Consider the following 7,194-nt stretch of genomic DNA (forward strand, 5'->3'; position numbering starts at 1 on the left):
ACAAAGTTATTCACTGAAGCATTATTTGTAATAGCAAAATATTGGAAAAACCTAAATTACTATACATATCACATTGGTTGAGTAAACTATATGTCTACACCATGAAGAACTATGAGTAAATAGCCATAAAAAAGGTGGAAGATCTCTAAGTACTGATATATGCGGAGTGATTTCCAAGACTATCCAGGATTATTGGTAAGGGAAATAAGCAATGCTATATAGGATATCTACATTATGTATATAAAGTTATATATATATAACATTTTGTGTAAGAAAGAAGTGAAAATAGGAATGTATTTTTATATTCTATATATGCTTATTTTTGCAAAGCAAAACACAAGAGCAATATACCAGAAAATAATGAAATGATTGCCTACAAGGAGTGGGCGAGAAGGGGGAGGGAAGCAAATGAAACTTCTCTGATAATCTCTCTTTTTTTTTTTAACTTGTTAAGCATGATTCTGTTTAAGTTTTTAAAAATAAACTCAATTTTTTAACACACAGAACAGCGCACAATTCATAAGTGTATATTTCAATTAGTTTTGCCTGGTTTTGACTACTCTGTATAAATGGAATCGTGTCTGGCTTCTTCCTCTTATAACTCCATGGGTGAATTCACCCACGGTGTCAGATTGGTTCATTTTCTTTATGGTTTAGTGACACATTGCATGACTATACCACAATTGATTTACTCTTCCTTCTTTAGATGGCCACTTGTGTTATAACCAATTTTTGGCTCTTATGAATAATATTACTTTGAACATTCTTGCATGTCTTTTATGGTATTATCTCTTCATATAATTTTGATTTTGTAAATTGTTAATGTCTTCCAAAAAATCAACCAAATAGAAAAAAAATTGAACAAAAAGGCAAACAAACGGACCCATCTATATATCAAATTGATAATCACACAGAAGGAAAAACTAAATTAATTCAACTAACTCTTGAATGCAATATTCTGACAGTACGTGCTCAATGAAATATATTCTAAGGACCAGAGGAACTGCAAAGAAACATTGAACTTTACTCAGTAGGTTTGTTGGTGGTGGTAGTAGCATCGGTGGGGCAATTTCAAACTATTTTATTGTGTCTTATAGGTCTGAGAAATGCGTAAACATTTGATGCGGTTGGGAACCAGTCTTCATGCTGTGGGACAAGATAGATTCTGAATAGAAGACAAAGAGGAAAAAAATAATAGAAACATTCATATGAACTTTTAAACATACATAAAATTCCTACCTCTCTCCACTAAATGGCCCTAGAAACAATGATCCCAATAGCACATGAGCACACCAAGCTCTCAGATCAAGATGCCATTTCCCATTAAAAGGAACCAAGGATTCGGAAAAATGACTGATTCCGGTCTGGGGCAGTAAGAGTGCAACAAGAGCTTAGAACACCCTGTTGCTCCAGAAAAGAAACAAGTGCCCCCAAAATTGAATGGGGAAATGTCAAGAGGACAGAAAGCCATCTGAAAGCCATTGAAACTTCCCATGGGTCAAGTTTGTGATAATCTGAGCATTACAAGGAATAATGACAGATATTGAATATGACTCTGAATTTAAAAATGCATAGGTATGTGAAAATTAAAGAAAAGGGAGAAGAGAAAGAAGAGGTCTTCTTTAGATTTCTTTAGGATTCAAACTTATAAATGTAGAAGGCGTGATAATAATTTTAAAAATCGTCATTTTAGGGGCCAGCCTGGTGGCATAGTGGTTAAGTTGGTGCCTTCTGCTTTGACAGCCCAGGGTTCACAGGTTCAGATCCTGGGCATGGATCTACACACTGCTCATCAAACCATGCTATGGCAGCATCCTACATACAAAATAGAGGAAGATTGGCAGAGACGTTAGCTCAGTGACAATCTTCCTCAAGCAAAAAGAGTAAGATTGGTAACAGATGTTAGCTCAGGGCCAATCTTCCTCACCAAAAAAGAAAAAACCCATCATTTTACAAACACCATTGTAACAATTGATTCAGGCAAGAATTAACAATAGATGCTAAAACCATCATGTGAAAGGTTGTTGGGAAACAGGATGTTGACCCAGTCTCAAAGTGTCACCCCACTTATCACATTTTTAATCACAAAGTAAAAAGGGTACATTTTTATTGTAAAAATCATCAATCAAGCGATCAGAGCTAACATCACCAACAATGGGACAAATGACATCATGTGCCCTCAGATATGGAAATAATCTTCCTGCCAAAATATTTAACCTAATCTAATCATGAAGAAGAACCATACAAATCCAAGTTGAAGGACAAACCAAATTTCATGAAGGTCAGTGACAGGTTGGAGAATTGTTCAGATTAAAAAAGAAAAAAGAGACAAGGCAAATTAATATAATGTGAGATCTTTGACTGGATCCTGATTTAAAAAGAAAAAAATAAGCTATAAAGGACATAATTAGGATGAGTTGAGAATTTGGAATATGGAATATGGATGCTAGTATATCATTGTTGAATTTCCTGAGTGTGAGCATTATGTTGTGCTCATAAAGAAAAATGTCCGTGTTCTTCAAGTTACATGCAGAAATATTTGGAGGTAAAACTTCATTATTTGAGAGTAAGTTACTCTCAAATGTTTCAAGAATAAAAAAAAAATTAATATTGACATAAATAGAGAGCTAAAACAAATGTTGCAAGGGTATATAGATGTTGATTAACTATGCCAGTGGATATTCTGTGGGCTTGACAGTTTCTCAAAATAAAGTATTAGGAAAAAATGGATGTCTGAGTCCCATCCTCTAAATTTCTGATTTAATTGGTTGGGGGTGGAGCCTAAACATGGTGACTTTTCGAAGCTCCTCAGATGATGCTTAAGTTGAAAACCACTGCCGTAGTTCAAAATTATTATTTTACAATTTTGTGGGGCGGAAAAATCACAACTCCTTGAGCCTAGCAGTTCTTGAGCTCTGACTACATGCCAGACACTTTAAAGGTGCTTAATGTGTATTAATTGGCCACATTAATAGATAGCACAGGGTGTAGGTTGAATAGATGTTTGATTTTAGTCTGCTATTCATTTTTACAAGATATACCCATGAGTGATTTACTTTGCACCAGAAACCCAAACCGTTCCATCCCATAAATACGGTCAAACCACTTAAAAGAGCCTCTGCCTAGAATGTGTAAACTACCAGGCCAGAGAGTTAAAATTTGAGAACCTTATGTGAAAAACACTCAAAATTATATGCGATCATGATATATATCAAGGAAAGCGCAAGAGTTTTTCCACACGAAAATATATTAATGTAAGAAAACGGATGATAAAATATGTAAACAGTTATCCCCAACACTGAGAGAGTGACAGAAACATAAATTTCTAAAATCAATAGCTTAGTAAAATATCAAACTATATTTCTAATCTTCACCCAAAATAAAAGAGTTAAGGTGAAAACCTCAAGTTCAGTTATTATTTTATGTTATATTTTCAAAAAAGGTTTAATGGATGATATAATAGCAAAAGGACTTTGTATCTCTCTGGCTAAGTATAAAATTTAGGCTTCATTTGGCCGTGATTTCAGGGTTTTGTGTTACTTGCTATGGGAAAATTAGACATCATCTGGAGCTATAATTACATCTTTTCTTTTGCCTAATCAATGTCTTTGCTCTTTCCATGTTTTTGTGCGTCAAAAATTAAATAAACAGTAATATTTCTACAAAAGGGAAGTTCACACGAAGAATAGAAAATACTCTTCCATAGAACAGATTCACAATCTTTGGGTCTTTGTTGTCTCAAACAATATTACTTCTTTATTGTTATTTCAATAATTAAATTTATCATTAAACAGAAGTTTATCCTTTAACAAAATGCAAATAATGGGATCTACCCTTTTACTACATTTTTGCTAAGTGAGTTCTAGCTGCACAGTTAAAATTCAGTATCAAGTTTAGTGCTTACCCTATACTGTTAAGCACAGAAAGAGTCTTTATCTTCCAATATTCCCCCAAAATAAATTTTATTTGGCTATTACTTCAAACATTATCCCCATATGTACATTAGCCAAAGCAATTCAGTTCTACAATTGTTAACTAGAAAAAATAAAATCTCTTCTCCCATTCCTTGCTTCTTCACTACCATCTGCCCCTGAAGACCAGAGAGAATGGTGCGTTATTTAAGAGCAAGAATGTCCTTGTTTGGTTTGGTCTATACGGCTAAGGAAGCAGCCATTAGAAACATGAATTAGTTATTTATTTATACCTAGTAGATTTAGGAGATACAGTTTGGAAATGGGGGTTAAATGAAAATTGGAGTTAAGTGAAAAGAAGTAATACTAGGCAAAATTTTGGATAATGGTGGCCTCAAAAATTATAGGGAAGGGAATTAATTCTCTTCTTCCTTATGGGTTTAGTCTTTCCTGTCCCTGAACATTAATATTTGCCCTGGGAGGGGAGGGGGTGTGTGTGCATGTGTGTGTCTGTCTGTGTGTGGTTCAACAGCTACTCACTGAACATTAAGAATAAAGATGCCCATTTTCAGCTCACACCATTTGGGAGATGTTTAGAGACTAAGCTTGGAAAGGCCAGGCCCACTCTAGACCTTTCTACGAGATTGGGAGTATGAATGCCAAATCTGAACTGTCCTTCTTGAGCCCCCACGGGATTATTCTAACTCACACTTGGAAGAATATAGTTCTGGGAAGGAAGGAAATAGATTCTGGAGTAAAACTAACTCTTATGGATAAGGTATAGAGTTCCTAACAGTAGTTGGAGAGATTGCCAAGGAGAAATTCTTAAAAATCTGGGGATAGAATGAGGTTGGGAACTGGGACACCTTCCAAGAGGCCCACAGGAAAGGTGGAAACTCTCGGCTGCTTTCCCTTGAACTATGCGAAAGCCATATCTAACATACTCGTTTACAATTTTTCCTTCATTACTTTTAGTTGTCTTCAACCCTTTAATAAATTCAGATACAACTTAATAACTGTTTGTGGTGGTTGCGATGTAGAAATAAGTAAGGAACAGGTCCATAAAGGTGGAGTGGGCCTGCATCACTTTGACATACGTCTTCTGCAGAGGACTTTGGCAAATAGCACCATTTTCCTGAGGGGACCTGAAGTGCGTGAACATCATTCTAAAAAGTCATAGTAAAGTCTTGTATTTATTTTTTCTAAGGTATGCCATTGCCTTCCTTGTCTCCTCTTCCTATATACTATATTAGGTATTGTGAAAAAAAATGTTTTTAAAACTGAACGTTTATCCTCAAAAAGGGGAAGGAAAAAAGAACTAGAAAGGAATAGTGTAGAATGTTGAACTTCTGTTCCCAGAACTCACTGAACTTCCTTCTCCCCCCAACCTTCTACAGATGAACGTGGGCTGTCATAAACTCATTGTTAGAACCTTGGAGACTTTTATAATAAAAGTGTAACGCCAAAGAAGCCATGGTTTCAACTCACTCTGAGAAGAATGTGAAATGATTTTCATTTGAGAAATTCTGTTGAAAAAATACATGTTGATGTGAGCACAAATGGGCATTAAACACGTCGCTTGACCATAACCCACAACTAGTAAACAAGAAAGTAAGAATCTGCTCAGTTTTGTCAACTCCAGAACTCCTGCTGGACCCCACTATGCTGAACCACCCCCTAAGTGCATAAAGGCAGCCTGCACACCTAAGAGATCGTAATGAACTTATCAGTTCCCTGGGATCTTGTAGAGTGACAAGAAGCCCTGCTGGAACCCTGAGGGCAGGTCATGACAACATCACTTCTTTTGAAAATGTGGAGCAGAGTTCTGCTTATCAGTTACCAACCATATAAGGATACCAATACTTTCTGTTCTTTGTTCAGAATCAAGAAAGGGACACAGGAGCATCAAATCTGACATGCAGCAAGTTCCTCCTGCCTGCAGCCCTGAGAAACTGTGAGAGTTACGTAGTTAAAAGGTGACTGGCAGGAGGATCCAGTGAGCTCACCACATTGACACACGTATTAGAATGTTGGCTAACAGTAAAATTCTGAATGCAGGATATAGATTTCTTGTCATATATCATGTTTAATAGATGTATTTAATAGTCACTATTGAATATTAAAACTATATTCCCTTGAAGCAATAGAGGCATCAAGAAAGAAAGAAAAATGACATGTTATCTTTTTTGCCGTAGTGAACATTGAAAAAGACTCAGAATAAATACTAACTCAATCATGACAGGTGTGCCAGGGGAAAGCACATGGTAGTTACCAGAAGGACGAGAGCATCAGATGAGAAAGCCAGCAAGCCCAGTTCTGTTCATGGCTGTGACACCAAATAGATAACTTTGGACAACCTTATGTCACTCGCTTAGTTTCTTCATCTGTCAAAGGCAGCTAATCATGTGGCCTATAGTTATTATGAGGAGCAAACAAAATAATGGGAATGATCATAGAAAACTATCATAAAAATACAAGTTAGTCTAATGGTTTAATGAGATAATACACCTTATTCTAGGCAAATTCTACTCAACCACAACATTATGTTGATTTGCAACTACAGATCAGCTGAGCCATCCATGTAAAATTGGAAAATGCAAATATTAAACATGAGTATTTAAACAGAAGTGAGAGAAACAGTGAAGCAGCATTTATGGAGAGCAGCTTCATGTGCTGAATCAGCTTTCATCCCAATGACATGGAATACCTGTTGTTTTCACGGATAAAGTATATCAAACTCGTGGAAAAGTATTGATATTTTAAAAGAAATGTTTTCAATTAACATTAAATTCTGCATGGTGCAACGTTTTTAAAGAGGAGCTAGTACAAGGAGCAAATAAATTGATTTTCAAGTCTAAAAGCTTAAAAATTTAAAAAGCCAGATTTGAAACAGTAAAATAGTAGGCTGTAGAATACACATAAGTTTGCACATTTCCAGTTCTAGAAAGGCCTAACACTTTCACATGCCTTTCTCATATTTTCTAAAGCCTCCTCTGGTCCCTGGTACCAGCCAGGGCTGGTGGTGCCATCCACACAGTGATCTCTGAGCCCAAATCATGAACCAGAGGGGCTTCAGTCCTCATTTCTCCTCTTTGGGGTACACGCCGATCCTTTTCCCAGGATGTGAAGTCAACAAAATGCCTGAGGAGCTCTGGGACTCATGCTAATGGAGTTGTCCTGTACCCAGATATGTTCCCCATTCCAGAAGGACAGCCGGATGAGTGGAAAACTCCTGATACTCAGCACAGCATGTCTTTTTTCAGGATCATGTGAGATTGGACTG

This window comes from Equus przewalskii, chromosome 13 (assembly GCF_037783145.1).
Source record: "Equus przewalskii isolate Varuska chromosome 13, EquPr2, whole genome shotgun sequence".
Taxonomy (NCBI): domain Eukaryota; kingdom Metazoa; phylum Chordata; class Mammalia; order Perissodactyla; family Equidae; genus Equus; species Equus przewalskii.